Source organism: Panthera pardus, unplaced genomic scaffold, assembly GCF_024362965.1.
Source record: "Panthera pardus isolate Hobbes unplaced genomic scaffold, ASM2436296v1 HiC_scaffold_13, whole genome shotgun sequence".
Lineage (NCBI taxonomy): Eukaryota > Metazoa > Chordata > Mammalia > Carnivora > Felidae > Panthera > Panthera pardus.
In genome coordinates this window covers 158,486,010-158,504,776 of record NW_026526688.1, presented here as the reverse complement: position 1 = coordinate 158,504,776, position 18,767 = coordinate 158,486,010, and the positions used below count along the sequence as shown (strand labels likewise).

Sequence of the window (18,767 nt, the reverse complement as noted above, 5' to 3'; positions counted from 1 at the left end):
TCCATAGATAACTATAGACATATCAGAAAGTAATAGAAGCTGTTTCTGTATTATTAAATTAGAGTCATAGTGGTAATTTCCTTACTAACGTATTAGTGTAAAAATAGTATCAGAGAAGAGGTAATGGCCTGTCTTTCTCCTCTAATAAGCAACAATATGAAACTGCTTTTCCACATAACAAGTTGTATTCATTTAATATTTACTTGTGTCATTTATTCAACACACTTTAATGAAATGCTGGCTAAATTGAAGATACTGCAAAGCACTGTAGTAAACATAATGTATACAAACATAAAGATAAATATTTTTTGTCTTAAGAGTTAGCAGGATAGAAATGCAAGAAAACAGCTAGCAGTAGGATTTAACACTGAAATATCAGGGCATCCTATCCAGTGTGAAGAATGAGATGATGGGCAGAAGTTTTGGATAATTCTTAGAAGTCTAGGCAAGCAACTCTAAGAAGATCTGAAAATGGCAATAGGGCTTTGGTCATCGTTATTTGAACCAGGAAAAAAAAAATGTGCCGTCTCTGAGACTAAAGAAAGCAAAGAGGACAATAAAGAAATAGACCAATTACCAGAAGTAGAATTTCTGAACAGAACTTTATTTAGAAGAATTGAAGTACATGCTGTGAGAAGTCAGACATTTGGAGTAAGGTCAGAGTCCATTCAGCAGAAATACAGCCCTTTGTTGGGGTCCCATTAATAGCAAGGGCAGTCTGATGCTTGGTAAAAAATGCTGTTCGTATAAAGGTCCTTAGAGATTACCCACTTTAGTTCATATTTGGTGTTAGCTTTTGAATCCCCTGAGCCTTTTGGTGGAAATTTAATTTCAGCTATGGAAAAGACAAAATGCAAAGGGAAAATTTGAGCATGGGTCTTAACAGAAGTTGGAATCCCTAGCCTCCTCAAGCTGAACTTCTATATTTCCCCTAGTGTAGATTGGCTTCAGTGGTAAAGGAAAAGGAGTTTAGGCTTTATAGTTGAAGGAGCTAGGATTAGCACTTTTTGTTACTAAATGAGTGCTGTTGTATGAATCATTTGAGCTTCTTATCATTAGTTCTCTCATATTTAATGTGTACATAGTAGGTCATTTGCATTGATAGTTTTAATTTTCATTCTTCTCATTGTGGGTACAACATTCTGCCCCACTTCTTGACTCTGGAAATAACTACATTATTTGATTTGACCAATGGTGTATTATTTCCAAATATGATGCATGTAGAGTATCTCAGTTATCTATTGCTGTATAAGAAACCACCCCCAAACATAGTGACTTAAGGCAAAAATCATTTTATTTTAGTTCAGTCAGCGATTTGGTCTTAGTTCTGCAGGGTGATTTTCTGCTGGTCTTTCCTGGGGTGGCTTGATTTAGGGGCTGGTTTTCATTGGAGTTATCAGCTAGGTGACTGATCTCTGCTCTATGTAGTTTTATCATCCTCAAGCAGGCTGTACAGTTTCCTTATGTGGTAACAAGACTTTCTAAGAAAATATAGGAGAAGCTGGAAGTCTCTTCAAGCCTCAAGTCAGAAGTTGAGCAATGTCACATTGACACATTCCAACAGTCAAAACAAGTCACAAGACCACCCCAGATTCAAGAGGTGGGTAAACAGACACACTGCAAAAAAGAGTGTATAAAAGGAGAGGAGGAATCATTGTGGCCTTCTTTGTAGGCAATTGGACATAAAAAAGCATAAAAAGCACTTGCATATTGAGACTTGCTTATCTGCTCTCAAACCCCCCAGCTCTCTCTGGAGGATGAGATATATGGATTTGAGCTACACCACCCACCATCCTTCTTCGGCCAGACCAGTCTTCATCAGCTAACCCCCAGATGTGAGTGAGCCCGATCAAGTTCAACAGCAGGCATACCTTGTTTTATTGCTTTGCTTTATTATGCTTCCTACATAGTGCGTTTGTACAAATTTGTGACAAACCTACACCATGTTTCCAACAGCATTTGCTCTCTGTGTCACATTTTTGTGATTCTCAAAATATTTAAAACTTTGTCAGTATTATTATTTTGTTGTAGTGACCTGTGATCAGTGATCTTTGATATGTCTTTAATTTTTTTTAATGTTTATTTATTTTTGAGAAAGAGAGAGAGAACATGAGCAGCAGAGGGGCAGAGAGAGAGGGAGACACAGAATCTAAAGGAGGCTCCAGGCTCTGAGCTGTCAGCACAGAGCACAATGTGGGGCTTGAACCCATGAACTATGAGATCATGACCTGAGCCCAAGTTGGATGCTTAACTGACTGAGCCATCCAGGCAACTCTTTGATATTTCTATTGTAATTGTTTTGGATGACCTCAAACTGCAGCCACATAAGATGGAAAACTTAATCAATAAATGTTGCATGTGTTCTGACTGCTCTACCAATAAGCCATTCCCCCATCTCTTTTCTTCTCCTTAGGCTCCCTGTTTTCTGAGTTATTACAACAATCTTGAAATTAGGGCAGCTAATAGCCTTACAGTGGCCTCTGAGTGTTCAAGTGAAAGGAAGAGTCACATGTCTTCCACTCGAAATCAAAAGCTAGAAATGATTAAGCTTAATGAGAAAGGCATCTGGAAGGCCAAGACAGGCCTAAAGCTAGACTTCTTGTGCCAAACAGCCAAGCTGTGAATGCAAAAGAAAAGTTCTTAAAGGAAATAAAAAGTGCTACTCCAGTGAACACACAAATGATAAGAAAGTGAATCAGCCTTATCGCTGATGTGGAGAAAGTGTGATCAGGATAGAGGATCCAACTAGCCACAACATTCCCTTAAGCCAAAAACCTAATCCAGAGGAGGGCTCTAACTCCCTTTAATTTTGTGAAGCCTGAGAGAGGTGAAGAAACTGCAAAAGGAAAGTTGGAAGCTAGCAGAGGCTGCTCCATAAGATTTAGGGGAAGAAGCCATCTCCCTCACATAAAAGTGCAAAGTGAGCATCAAGTGCTGATACAGGAGCTGCAGCAAGTTACTGTTGAGGAACATCATCAAAAAGACATGACCATCCATTGACCTGTGAGCTGGACTCTGGCCCTTGGAGGCTTCTTATCCCTTCCCCTGTCCTTGGAATGTGAGTTCTTCTTGCCTTTTTAGCTCCCAGAGGCTGCTCTAAGGATATAATCTTTAGATAATGATGTGGTGTTGAGAACAGCTGCACAGAATACATGACTGAACCCGGCTAAGGCCTTTTTGTAAACTTTTAAGATTTGGCAGGCAGGTGCAGGGATCCATTCATTTTGCTGCTGACCAAGACAAGCCTCATATGTAAGTTCCATTTGCTTTTTAAAACTTCTCCCATCCCCACCAATCTAGAGTGGCTCCCTCTTTCTTTGGTCTCTCCTTGCCTCCTGAGTATGGGGGCCAGTTCCAGATTACCCCTGGGAAGCTCCTGAGAGGGTTGTAAACCAACAGCAATCCAGAAGATCTAATGAAGGTGGCTATGTTAAATAACAGATTTTCAATGTGGATGAAACAACCTTCTATTGGAAGAAGATGTCATCTGGAACTTCCATAGCTAGAGAAAAGAAGTCAATACTTGGCTTCAAAGTTTCAAAGGACAGACTGACTCTCTTGTTAGGGGCTAATGCAGCTGGTGACTTTAAGTTGAAGTCAATGCTCATTGGCCATTCTGAAAATTCTAAGGCCCTTAAGAATTATGCTAAATCTCCTCTGTGCTCTAGAAATGGGAAAACAAAGCTTACAAGACAACACCCGTATGCAACATTGTTTACCAAATATTTTGAGACCCACTAGCTCAGAAAAAAAGATTCCTTTAAAAATAAGACTGTTCACCGACAATGCACCTGGTCACCCAAGATCTCTGATGGAGATGTACAATGAAATTATTGTTTTTATGTCTGATAATGCAACATCCATTCTGCAGCCCATGGATCAAGAACTGATTTCAACTTTCAAGTTATGTTTTTAAGAAATACATTTCATAAATTATAGCTGCCATATGTAGTGATTTCCCTGATGAATCTTGTGAAAGTAAATTGAAAATCTTCTGGAAAGGATTCACTATACTAGATGCTATTAAGAACAGGTCAAAATATCAATATTAACAGGAATTTGGAAGAAGTTGAGTCCAACCCTCATGGAGGACTTTAGGGGTTCAGGTTTTCAGTAGAAGAAGTAACTTCAGATATGGTGGAAATAACAAGAGAACTAGAATTAGAAGTGGAGCTTGAAGATATAAATTGAACTGCAATCTCATATTAAAACTTTAACAGATGAGGAGTTGCTTCTTCTGGATGAGCAAATAATGTGATTTCTTGAGATGGAAACCTATTGAAATGACCACAAAGGATTTAGGATACTCTGTAACTCAGTTGATAAAGCAGCAGCAGGGTTTGAAAGAATTGACTCCAGAAGTCCTACTTTGGGTAAAATACTATTAGCAGCATCATGTGCTACAGAGAAACCTTTCATGAAAGGAAGAGTCAACTGATGCATCAAACTTCATTATTGTTTTATTTTGAGAAGTTGTCACAGCCATCTCAACCTTCAGGAACCACCACCCTGATGTCAGCAGCCGCCATCATTGAGGGAAAACCCTCCACAAGCAAAATTATTTCTACCCGCTGAAAGCTCAGATGATGGTTAGAAATTTTTTACCAACCAAATACCTTTTAATTAAGATATTTGGTTGCTAAAAAAATTGTTAAAAAAAAAACAATGTACAGGGGCGCCTGGGTGGCTTAGTCAGTGCCTGGGTGGCTTAGTCAGTTAAGCTTCTGACTTTGGCTAGGTCATAATCTCTCAGTTTATGGGTTTGAGCCCTATGTCGGGTTCTGTACTGACAGCTCAGAGCCTGGAGCCTGCTTCAAATTCTGTGTCTCCCTCTCTCTACCTCTCCCCCTCTCATGTTCTGTCTCTCTCTCTCTCTTAAAAATAAATAAACATAAAAAATTAAAAAAAAATGTACATTTTTTAGAGATATGCTACTGCATACTTAATAGACTACAATATAGTATAATCATAACTTTTATATGCACTGGGAAATCAAAAAGTTCATTTTTCTCACTTTTTGAACTCAGTGAACATCTCAAAATTACCCAATTGACCTCAAGATTCATGAGCAATAAGAAATAGTTTTAAGCCACTGAGTTTTCTGTTATTTTGCTATACATCATTATAGTGCCTATAAATAACTTACACAGGGTATGATAAAATAGATTCTCAGAGGAGTTTTTGTGTATGTGTAGGGATGTGTATGTGTGTAATTGGTGTGATAAGGGATCAGTGTTGTGCCCTGGCACACTAGATGGTAAATCAGTATTCACTGAATGCACAGATTCTCATGCTAATGAAAAGTTTATTGAAGAATCTATGGCCATAGGATGTCCTGTGAACCCTTGTTCTGGATAATTGTAGATAACATTTTGTTTCTCGAAAGTGAGTTTTCTTTTGTGAATTAAGTGTGTATTTGAGCTAAGACCAGTTATTCTTATTTTTTTTAATGTTGATTTGGGGAGGAGCTGAGAGAGAAGGAGAGAGAGAATCCCAAGCAGGCTCCATGCTATCAGTGCAGAAGCAGATGTGGGACTCCCATCTCACAAACTGTGAGACCGTGACCTGAGCCAAAGTCAAGAGTCAGAGGCTTAACCCACTGAACCACCCCTGCATCCCCAGTAATTCTTATTTTTGAACCCATCAGTGGTTTTTCTTTGGGGAAGGCAGAAAAGTAGCGCCCTTTAAGAAGCTGCTCTGACCTAGAACAAATCTACTCAATGTCATGAAAGCTTTATTTTAAATGATGAGAAAAAATGGATTGAAAAATGATTTCTGCCTAGTTTTATCACTTTTCTGACTATAGCTGGCTCTTGAACTGCATGGGTCCACTTTGTGAGAAATGAGCCCACTGACCGAATGAAAGGAGGGGTGGTGGAGACTCAGCGCACAGTGAAGTCAAGCTTTAATCAACCTTCTTGCAAGAGAGGGTGTCTGATGGACAGGCACAGGTAGGCTGGTTCCAGGAGGCAATTTACCTTCTAGTGTGCAACTTCCTTGACTGATTTCTCATTGGCTGAATACTACAGAGGTTACACTTTACTCGGAAGTTGCCTATGCCCATGTAAAGCAAAAAAGTAGTCTGATTGGAACAAATGTACATTCCTTGAGGTGACGCAGAGACTTCAGTTCTTTGGTGAATGCTCATTGCAAAACCCATGAAAAATAAGCCCGTGAAATGGAGAGGGGAAGAACCAGGAAGTGAAGTGTCTAAGGGTTTGGGACTCCATTGTTGGGGGGACAGGCTTTGTACATATTTCCAATAGGTTGTAAACCTATTCTTAACTAGATAGCACAACTTTTATTTGGTATTTCTGAAAATGAATCATCTCACTTACTTCTCACAACTTACAACCAGATTTTTTCTGATAAATACAAGACTGCAAATGTATTTTCTCTTCCTTATGATTTTTTCAATAACATTTTCTTTCCTATGGTTTACTTTAAGAATACAGTACATAATTCGTATACAAAATATGTGTTGACTTTCATGCTATTGGTAAGGCTTCTGGTTAATGTAGGCTATTAGTAGTTAAGTTTTTTGGGGAGTCCAAAGTTATACATGGATTTTTTACTGTGCAGGATTTTGGTGCCTCTATTCTCTCTCTATATTGTTCAAGGGTCAACTGTAATGCACAAATCTCTGGTTGATCTGCAGCAGTTACCACTACATTTTAGAGCAAGGTATTTTTCCCTTGGAAACTTTATGTGAAGGGAGCTAGAATTTTACAATACAAGTAGAATATATCAAGCACCCTCTTTAGTGAGAGACTGCTCCCAAATGGTACATAAAGGAACAGAATTTACTTTTGTTGGGTCGAATTCTAACTGATGTGTTTGCACAAAGAATTTGTCTCGAAGGCAGTCTTTAAGCCTAAGTGAGCACAATTTTATCATGTTTTAAAGCATTATATGTTTAGGTATTGTTTTTCAAATCTTTTGTGTTTTCAACACTTAGTTTGTGGGGGAAAAAAGAAGAAAAGAGATACAGAGAGAAAATCTTGGTAAGCTGAAAAAATTTTAATGCAAAATAATTGAAAGGTCTCATTTTGAAGGCTTGGTGGTGGTTCTGATCCTGTTATTATAATACCTGGTGTTTGCTTACAATTCTGTAATGTTTGTGAAAAGAAAGAGAGAAGAGAAGGAAGGAAGGTAGGAAGGAAGGGGGGGGAGGAGGGAAAGAGGACAGGAAGGAAGGAAGGGGGAAAACGGAGAAAGAGAAAACACTTTTTCCCTTATTCAGCCAGGTATTTAATCACCTCTGAATGGTATTTCAAGTGTTTCCTCTTTTTCAGAACAGGATGCGACTATTAGCCTTAAGTTATGTTGCAGAGGTATATCTTTGGGCAGGAGAAGATACCACTGAATAGGAGTGGGACGGGACTTTTGGCATTCCTGATGCCAAGGTCTGTCCTCAGATGACAGGAACTTCATCTCTTCTGTGAAGGTAGAAAAAGAAACGGTTGATCAGCAGTTATTGATGGTGCAGGCGTACATCCAGATTCCTAGAACAGCAGGAAATTTATTTCTCACAAATCCCACATAATAAACAAACACTGTTGCTACTCTCATTATTACTCATAAGTGACATAAATAGAAAAACATTCTTTAAAATATTCTAAAACTGAATGGCATTCTCATTAGCAAAATATCAGCTTCACAAGTTTATTGCTTCTGATTGATGAAGGAAGAATTGAAGCAAGAAATTGAGAGGCGCTGACTCTTAACCCATTCACATTACTAACTAGTCAGTAATTGACCTTGGGGAAATGTCCCAACCTCTGAATTTTAGATTTTCCAATCTAACTAACTTGTCCTAACTAATGCAAAAAGCAACAAGCAAGACAATATTTTGTATAAAGAAATCTCTATGGAAAATATTATATAGGATAAGGTTCTATTTTTGTCACTACTCTCATAATAAAAATTCAACTATTGAAAGAAGGAATAAACTGCATACTTTATGAGGTCCTATACAAAAGTACATAATATTTTGATTGCAGTTCACTGGATTATTTAAATTGTTTTTAATATAAATAATAATATTAATTTCATCATTCACCGTAGTTCATTATATTTGCATTCTCAATATTAGAAGCTTTGTTTCAAAGATTAAAGTCATTCCTGGATATTAATAGAATAGAAGTGGAGTGTCTACTCTGTGGACTAGACTATTCTTAAAACTGTGCTGTATTCTAATTATTGACTTTATTATTATCTTTTGAGAGTAAATTGCTAATTGATACTATACAGGGATTTTTCACATATAGTATTGATATTTGTAATAATAATTATACAAGGCTATAAGGTAGATACTATTATTATTATCATTTTACAGATAAAATGATATTGCAAATAGAGAATTTAAGTCACTTGTCTGATCTCATAAAAGAGCTAGACATGTCTCCCTATTATGTCAGACTATATCCAATATATAGTCCACGTTTACAAAAGCATAGGATCTAGCAAGTGAGAAAAAGGTAGATATAACTGTTACATGTTATATAAGAGAGATAGTGACAAACGCCATAAAAGCAAAATACAAGAAATATTGGTTATAACTGAGATTACCTCTACTTATAAGGATCATGAAAGAACTAATATTTGAGAAGGACCCTTAAAGGAGTTTGTAATATAAAAATGCACAGATAGAGGGAAATCTATTTTAACTAGCAGAACATTTATGGATATAAATAAGGTGATAATTTGGGAAATTCTTATTTCTCATTTCTTTTGTCTTTTTAAACACATGATTTTAGCTCTGGTTAGCCCCAGGGTTTCAGATGCCTGGAGTAGTAGTGAGATTTAACACGGAATGAAAAGTGGAGAAATGAGGCCAGTTTTGACTTGCAAATGTGAAAAAAAAAAGATTTTGTAGCCAAGTAAGTGTTTTTGAAAACAGGAATTTCCAAATTTATTTATCATTTAGTGAACATCTCAAAAACTAAGAAGGACTTAAATCATTTAGTTTTTTCCATAAGGTAGTGGAGGTGCTCTTTCTCCTAGAATAACCAAACTGTAAGACTTCCTTCTCTAGAGAAAGGAACATCTGATATGGAGGAAAGAAAAAAATCTTTCAATGCTGACTCAGTGGGTGTCTGGAAGAAGGAAGAGAACAAGAGGAGGGGGAAGGCAAAGGTATTTTAGTAAATAAAATACCACTGAATAAGGGTGGGACGGGACTTTTGCCAATGGTCCACATTGGGACCTCTGGAAAGAGCACTCCTTGCAGATGACCCTGTACACTGTGCTGCCCTGGGTTCTTGAATGCCATATACCAAATGAGAAGTGACCAAGATGCTTACAGGTAAATTTCCAGAGGAAATAAACAAAGCAGGGACAAAGCAGCTCTTGTAAATTTTACTCTCCAGGGATCCATATCCATATGAATCATACTGAGTTCTCAGGGGGATTGAAAGTACTAGGAAGGTTGGAGATGAGGTTTAATCAGCCAGATTGCACCACCAAACTCTCTCCCAGCTCATTGTCAGATTCTGAGCTGTATCAGTCTTGGATGCCAGCCAGTGGATGAGAACCATGATCCCAGAGATCAAGGGAGCCATCCTGAATCAATCCTTTAACATAAGGTTTCTTAAGCCACATCTCTCCCTCTATATTCCTGGAAGCTACTCTGAAAAGGACCTGAGAAGGGGGATAGAAGTCTGAGTTTAATCCTAAAGAAATCTTTAGCAATTACAGTTATTTGCCACATTACAATAGGTTCAGGTTTCAGAGAATTACTATATTATTGGTAGACAAAAATAAAGAAGTTGCAAAAATAAAGAAGTTGCATTTTCTTTATGAATCTGAGTTGTATGTGTTAAATTTTAATCCTGCTACACGAAAATGTGAAAGAGATATTATTCCTCCCCCCCCTTTTTTTTTTTGGAATAAGGGGAAAAAAATGGAGTGGCTTAATAACTTGGCCAAGGTAACAGAGCAGGAATAAGATGAAGTAGGATTTGAGTTGGATGTTTTGACTCCAAAGGCCATGCTTCTATCACAATACCATGCAATATTAGGGAATAGCAAATAATCTTGTTTGGATGGATTATAAGACACATTGTTAGTAATTATATGTGTAATGTCTTATCTTGGACAAAACATGAGGTAGCTTTGTTAGGAGTTATGAGAACCTAGAAGGAAGTTTGAAGCCCAAACTTAATTTAAGCCTGAGAAAAACTATAGAAAAAGAGTACAGGGTTTGTATGCCTGTTATGTAGTATGATGAGCCTATTATATTATGGTACCTATTGCATAGGTATTACATAATTAAAATAATATTAAAATGTAAAATAAGTATAGTAATGCTGAATTAATTAGTAACATTTTTCATTATGGCTACTTGAGTAGTTAAACCTCTGATGATTTAAATAATCAAACCTTTGAAAATATTTTTTTCTGATGCCTATCCATTTCTGGTGTTATAAGCATTTACCATAATATTATGTATTCTGAAGACTGTTAAAATATAAGGATGTCAGTTCCTGTAGTAGCAATGGGGTTAATACGGGCACCTGGGTGGTTCAGTGGGTTAAGCGTACTACTTCAGCTCAGGTCATAATCTCAGGGTTCATGAGTTTGAGCCCTGCATTGGACTCTGTGCTGACAGTTAGAGCCTGGAGATTGCTTTGGATTCTGTGTCTCCCTCTCTCTCTGCCCCTCCCCTGCTCATGCTGTCTCTCTCTCTCTCAAAAATAAACATTAAAAAAAATTAAAAAAAACAGAAATGGAGTCAAGATGCAGCTATAGTAAGATATCAGAATAAGTTATCTAAATTTATTCTTAAAATTTAGTTTTAAAAAATTTTCTTAAGGATTTCACAATTTTACTGATTTAATTTAATAACAAATTAAAACTATAGGATTTTTTATTATATTTCAAATTTATATCTGAAACATCTGGATTAATTTTCATAAATAGTATATTTTTTTTATTTTTATTTATTGCTTTCAAATAGAGTGTTTATTTAGACATGGAAAAAATAACGATTTTATCACCTTGTAAAATAACACTATTTGTCTCCAAAAAGAGCTGTTTTGGATTTTCATCATAGTTTCTTCATCTACATGTCCTTCAATCTCAGCTTACTTATGTAAAATTTTGAATTGCAATACTGAGAAACACATTTTCAGTGTATTTTTTCAAGCTAAATGAAGGCACCAATTGAAAAGGTATGATCATTTTAATAGCTATTGCATCAAAAAGAAACAGAGTTGCAAGGTCTTAGGAAAGGAGTTGGGGTTATTTACATATGATAGAAGTTTTTGATTTGAAGGAAGGTATAGAAAAGGCAAGTTCTTACAGCTGGTAAAGTACAAAAAAAGGAAAATAGAACATACCAGAAGATTTGGGTCCTACAGCAGAATTACAGCATCCAGTATGATATCGGTGATGGCTTACATTTTAATAAGTTTATTTAAAGACAATCTAATGAGACTTTATTTTTTTCTTCCTTAACACATCTATAATTTCATAGTAAAAGACAAGGAAGAAAAAATACTCATCAAAGATATTTGACATTTACTAGGACTACATCAACAAATTCTTAAATACTATTATTGTTAGCCTGTTATATGTGTAGCATAAATTTTTTGGGACCTAAAACAGTGCCTGGAAAATTGAAGATTTACAATGAATATTTATTTAATAACAATTTCATAAGAACTATTGCATTTGAAATGATAAGTAGAGATTGGCAATGTAGCATTAAGAATTATATATTGAGTCAGACTAAATCCCTAACTAAATGATTGGAGATTTACATTCATGTCTCAGTAAGTTTACAAATTACCATATGTCAGAGGCCTCACTTAAGCCCTTCTCAAGTACATTTGGAACTATAAAGATTAGGCTGTTCATAAACACATCATTAATGTGCTTTAAAAAGATGTATGGATAAGGCAGAATGGTTGTTGTTGTTGTTGTTATTTCTTTTTCATTTTTTTTAAGACTATGGATCTAGGAATCCCAGAGATCTGGACTTGAATGCTAACTACACTAATTTGTTGAGTGACTTAGGTATATTATTTAACCTCTTTAAATAGCCAACTCATCATCTGTGGAGGAGAAATAATATATCCTTCAAAAAATGATTGGGAGAATTGAATGAAATAACATATGCATAGTTAGAAGTCAATACATATCCATTCTGCTATATCACCTGCTAATCAAATCTGCTATATTATCAAACAGTGAATGCTTGCTTTTCTATACATGTATACACACAGGTAAACCATCACTTGCATCAAAGTGAGTATTTCCAACACCCAGCATGCTACCTCATCCTTCCTCTCTGTTGGTATACACTCAAGGATAATGGCTATTTTTGTTTCTATTTTATGTTAATTATTTTTAATTTACATCCAAGTTAGTTAGAATATAATGCAATAATGATTTCAGGAGTAGAATCCAGTGATTCATCCCCTACATATAACACCCAGTGCTCATCCCAAGTGTTTTCCTTAATTCCCCTTCCCTATTTAGTGCACCCCCCACCCACAACCTCACCAGCAACCCTCAGTTTGTTCTCTGTATTTAAGAGTCTCTTATGTTTTGTCCCCACCCTGTTTTTATATTCTTTTGCTTCCCTTCCCTTTTGTTTATCTGTTTTGTATTTTAAATTCCACATATGAGTGAAGTTATATGATATTTGTTTTTCTCTGACTAATTTCATTTAGCATAATGCCCTATAGTTCCATCCACCTTGTTGCAAATGGCAAGATTTCATTCTTTTTGATTGCGAAGTAATACTCGATTATATATATATATATATATATATATATATATATATATATATATGCCACATCTTCTTTATCCATTCAACTGTTGATGGACATTTGGGCTCTTTTCATACTATGGCTATTGTTGATACTCCTGTTATAAACATTGGGGTGCATGTGCCCCTCGAAACCTGTATTCTTTGTATAAACACCTAGTAGTGCAATTGTTGGGCCATGGAATAGTTCTATTTTTAATTTTTTGAGGAACCTCCACACTGTTTTCAAGAGTGGCTGCACCAGTTTACATCCCCATCAGTAGTGCAAAAGGGTTCCTCTTTCTCTGCATCCTCACCAACATCTGTTGTTGCCTGAATGGTTAATTTTAGCCATTCTGACAGGTGTGAGGTGGTATCTCATTGTGGTTTTGATTTGTATTTCCCTGATGATGAATGATGCTGAGCATTTTTTCATGTGTCTGTTAGCCATCTGGATGTCTTTGGAGAAGTGTCTATTTGTGTCTTTTGTCCATTTCTTCACTGGATTATTTGTATTTTGGGAGTTGAGTTTGATAAGTTTTTTATAGATTTTGGATACTAACCCTTTATCCGATATGTCATTTGTAAATTTCTTCTCCCATTGCATCATTTGCGTTTTAGTTTTGCTGATTGTTTCCTTAACTGTGAAGAAGCTTTTTATCTTGATGAGGTCCCAATAGTTCATTTTTGCTTTTGCTCCCTTTGCCTCCAGAGACATGTTGAGTAAGAAGTTGCTGTTGCTGAGGTCAGAGAGGTTTTTGCTTGTTTTCTCATGTAGGATTTTGATGTCCTCCTATCTTATGTTTAGGTCTTTCATCCATTTTGAGTTTATATTTGTGTGTGGTATAAGAAAGTGATCCAGTTTCATTCTTCTGCACATTGCTGTCCAGTTTTCCCAATACCATTTGCTGAAGAGACTGTCTTTATTCCACTGGGTATTCTTTCCTGCTTTGTCAAAGATTAGTTGGCCATATGTTTGTGGGTCCATTTCTGGGTTCTCTACTCTGTTCCATTGATCTATGTGTTTTATGTGCCAGTACCATACTCTCCTGATGAATACAGCTTTGTCATACATCTTGAGGTCAAGAATTGTGCTGCCTCCAGCCTTGGTTTTCTTTTTCAGGATTGCTTTGGCTATTAGGGGTCTTTTGTGGTTCCATACAAATTTTAGGATTGTTTGTTCTAGCTCTGTGAAGAATGTTGGTGTTATTTTGATATGGATTGCATTGAATATGTAGATTGCTTTGGATAGTATCAACATTTTAACAATATGGAGCATGGTATATTTTTCCATTTTTGTGTGTGTGTGTCTTCTTCAATTTCTTTCATAAGCTTTCTATAGTTTTCAGTGTATAGATTTTGCATCTGTTTGGTTAGGTTTATGCCTAAGTATTTTATGTGTTTTGGTGCAATTTTAAATGGGATTGATTCCTTGATTTCTCTTTCTGCTGCTTCATTATTGGTGTATAGAAATGCAACCAATTTCTGTGCATTGATATTATATTGTGTGACTTTGCTGAATTCATGGATGAGCTCTAGAAAATTTTTGGTGGAATCTTTTGGGTTTTCCATATAGAGTGTCATGTTGTCTGTGAAGAGTGAAAGTTTGACTTCCTCCCTGCCAATTTGGATGCCTTTTATTTCTTTGTATTGTCTGAGTGCTGAGGCTAGAACTTCCAATACTAGGTTAAATAACAGTGGTGAGAATGGACATCCCTATCATGTTCCTGACCATGGGGGAAAGCTCTCAGTTTTTCCCCATTGAGGATGATATTAGCAGTGGGTCTTTTGTATATGGCCTTTATGGTCTTGAGGTATGTTCCTTCTATCCCTTCTTTCTTGAAGGTTTTTTTATCAAGAAAGGGTGCTGTATTTTGTCAAATGCTTTCTCTGCATCTATTCAGAAGATCATGTGGTTCTTGTCGTTTCTTTTACTAATGTGATGTATCACATTGATGGTTTTGTAGATATTGAACCAGCCCTGTATCCTAGGTATAAATCCCACTTGATTGTGGTGAATAATTGTCTTAATATATTGTTGGATCCAGTTTGCTAGTATCTTGTTGAGGATTTTTGCAAAGGATAACTGCTATATTAATCTCTATCGTCATAGATTAGTTTTGCCAACTTTGTATTAATTAAATATAGTATATATGCTTTTTTCTGGCTTCTTTAGCTCAATTTGATGTGTGTGAGATGTATTCATGTTTTGTCTGTAGATACAGTTAATTTTTTTCATCGTGTTGGTGATTTTCATTTGTTCGTTCTACAGTTGTTGGGCATTTGGATTTTGTCCAGCTTTTGATTTTTGTAAACAACACTGACATGAATATTCATAACAGTCCTATACATGCAATTTTATGGTCAAAAGCAGGCATTTCCTCTTGAAACTTATTTGAATTTTCAGTAATATCGTGTGTGTGTGTGTGTGTGTGTGTGTGTGTATGTGTGTGCATATGTTATTATAACCTTTTTCCAAAATGTATGTGCCAGTTTACAATCCCATCAAAAATATATGAGTTTCATTGCTCCATATCCTCATCAACACTTGATAACAGTAAACGTTGGTTTTGTGAATAATATATAAAATATATATATATATATATATATATATATATATATATATCATGAATAATTTTAGCCATTCCTGTGGGATGTAATGTCTTATTGTGATTTCAATTTGCATTTCTGTAATGACAAATGATACTGAGTATCTTTTCATATGCTTATTGTCCTTTTGCACATCACTTTTGGTAATGTTCCCTTTCAAGTTTTATTTATTTATAAAATAGGTTGTTAGTATTTTATTGAGTTATAGGATTCTGAGTCCAAGTTCTTGGCTGCACCTAAATATTGGGAATATCTTCTCCCAGTCTATAGCTTGGCATTTTTTTCTCTTGTATTTTTGATGTATTTTGACTGATGGCAGAACTTTTTAATTCAACAATTTTTTAATAGCTAGTGCTCTTGTGTCCTGTTTAAGAAATTTTGCCTATCTGAGATGAAAAAGATATTGTCTTCTGTTTTCATCTAGAAGCCTTTTGTTTTTCTTTTCACAATTAGGACTATGATCTATATCAAATTACTTTTGTGTATGTTGTGAGGTAAGGGTCAATTTCATTTTTTTTTCCTCCAGAGATATCTTAATGGATCAGCACAATTTATTGAAAAGACTGCCCTTTTAGTTTGAATTACAGTCATGCACTACATAAATCAAGTGATCATATGTGTTTGGGTCTTTTTCTGGATTCTATTTCTGTTCCATTAGCTTCCTTGCACACAAATTTCTGTTATTTTTGTTATAATTTTGTTCATCTTTGGTATCAGTTGCAGTATTTGTGATTTTGTGTTCTTCATTAAAATAAAACAAAACTTTATAATTTTGGAACCAATGAGTGGTAAAATTGTTCTTTCTCTGAAGTACACATGAGTTGTTTGCTGTCAAATCCTCCTTAATTTTCTTTTTTTGTTTTTATTTAAAACTTTTTTTTTAATGTTTATTGTTGAGAGACAGAGAGAGACAGAGCATGAGCCGGAGAGGGGCAGAGAGAGAGGAGACACAGAATTGAAAGCAGGCTCCAGGCTCCAAGGTGTCAGCACAGAGCCTGATGCAAGGCCAAAACCCAGGAGCCGTGAGATCATGACCTGAGCCAAAGTTGGACACCCAACTGACTGAGCCACCCAGGCCCCCTCCTTAATTTTCTATAAATGATCACAAATTCAGAATAATAAAAAAAGACTTTTCTGTATTGTTTCAAGTATTGATTTATCAACATTATTCTTTATAGGGTTTAAATTCAAGTTCAGTCTGTAGTGTATTATTTGTTTATTCATTCATGTATTCATTCACTGTTGGGGACATGCTACTTTGTTCTCAACATTAGTGCTAGTATTTCCCACATGTCAACTCAGATACTAGCACATGGCATGTATCTGCATATGCTGTTTATTTAGTCCAAATTGAACCAGAATTTGAGATATGTGGACCATATAGGTAGAGGTAGCAAAGGGTTAGATTGAGGAGTGGGGAATGAGTTTGGGGGGTAGGGTCTGTGGCCCACACTAGCAACTAAAATTTGCATTATTTAGAGAGAAGATTGTTCTTTCAGAGCATGTCTGAATCTGATATATTCCCACAAGGGAAAAAAATAGTAAAGCTACTCAAAATACTATTAAAAATGTATTGCAAGTAAGAGCTCTGTTTTCCTTTCTTTTTTTTTTTTTTTAAAGAAAATACAGGTTATTTGATTATGGATTCAGTTTGCTTTGAGTAGTTTTTTATCACAGGTTTCAAAGGGAAATTTCTTTGAAGCACATCTCTGCTGAGACATAAAAACACGAGTTGGCTAAAGCCGACAAGTTTGCTGCGATGACTTAGTCTGGAATGTAGGAAGAAATAGGAGGCTTTTTCAATTGCAATGAACAGCTACGGAAGCCTGTCTCTTCCTTTTTACTATAGTGTGTTGAGCATTACACTTTTTTCTCCTGAGATAGCATTAAAATCGATCATTTTCTTATTAAATTCAAAGAGTATGTTTCAACAATATTGCATTTAGCCCCTAAAGAGCAAAACTGGGAGGTTAAATGTGAATCATAAAACTCTGTGTCTCAATAAAAGGATTGGGTAGGTGGTAAAGGCAATGGCCAATAAGAGTTGATATGTGGTAGTCATTGATTCCATGTAATATTCTGAAGGTTTCTTTTTCATGCTTTCAGTTCCAAAAAAGAAAATAAATATACAGGATTTTAGTTAGTATTTTGAATAAGTTGTGTAGGTTCTTAAAGAGCAACACTCAAGATAATAGTTCAGTCTTCATAAAATAGGTCATTATCATTATTCTAAAGTAGCATAGGAACAAAACCCCCCCAAAATATCTATCTATCTATCTATCTATCTATCTATCTAACTACATATATATATACATATATATATATATATATATATATATATATATATATATATACATATCTCAATTGGCCAAGTAACTGATAGCTATTATGCTGGTCTAAAAAGTCTAATAACTTTTCAAAGATATAAGTGAGAAGATTCCCTGTTATTCATTCTCATATGCTGGATTTTGTGACCTTTGTAATTATGTTATTCTCATCAATTCTTCTTACTTTGGCATATTGCAGATAGAGTTTTGATCCAATTTGTTGGTATAAATATAGCAACTTTCCAAATATTTGGTATCTTGATTACAGAACACAATACCAAAATATCACTACCCTTAAAGAATCTGTTCCAGGGAATATATCTTCTCTTTTGGAACCTTTTTAGCTGTGCAGTCCACACTGCTTGTCAGACATGTTTCACAGTAGTGTCTGGTGGAATCTTGATTTTTTTTTTTTAAGATAATTTCTATTCCTGGGACAGAGACAGTAGGGAATAACAAAAGACATTTATCAACCATGAGTTTAGTCTGTTAGGGTGCTAGTAGAAAACAGAAGGCACACTAGAAAGTTAATGGATGAGTTAATAAAAGAGAATAATTATGGAAATGTAGGCAAAATTAAGAGAACAAAAAAGGGTTGGTGAAGCATTCAAGGGCCCCCAACAATGAGAGCCATTACTACTCCAAAGTCTCATGTGAAATGGTAGAGAGTGGTAAGAGCAAAACTAAGTGATGACTATTGCTGTGAAAACTGGCCTGCCCAGCATTAGTGGACTTACACAGAGGAGGAGGGCCACTGTCAAAATCATGGGTTGGGAGGAGGGAGCTGAGGTGTGGTAGAAATAAGTACCTGATAACTTTACCCTCTTACTCCTTTTCTCCCATAGTAATGCCTCTTATTGATTGAAAACCGCAAAATGTCAGAGGGCAAGAGATACCAAGTGATGTAGTTCTGGGGCAAAGATCAGCGCAAAGAAGAGATCCATAAAGGTAATAGTAAATGCAGAATAATCAGCACAGTCCATCCCTTTTTTTCTAGTTGGCATTCATTCCAGTTCTTCATTTTAGATAGACAAATCTGAAACACAAAGGAAAAAAATCCCCAAACATAAAGG

The 18,767-nt window shown here is 35.7% G+C and overlaps 1 long non-coding RNA gene across 1 annotated transcript; it reads right to left on the bottom strand.

The window, feature by feature from the left end:
* Nucleotides 1-583: 583 nt before the first annotated feature.
* Nucleotides 584-18,727, bottom strand: LOC109278539 (uncharacterized). The gene is made up of 3 exons (XR_002085717.2): nt 18,503-18,727; nt 7,260-7,505; nt 584-835 (listed from the first exon to the last, which is right to left on the bottom strand). It is a non-coding gene; the product is annotated as an uncharacterized LOC109278539 (long non-coding RNA).
* Between the last annotated feature and the right edge of the window lie 40 nt (nt 18,728-18,767).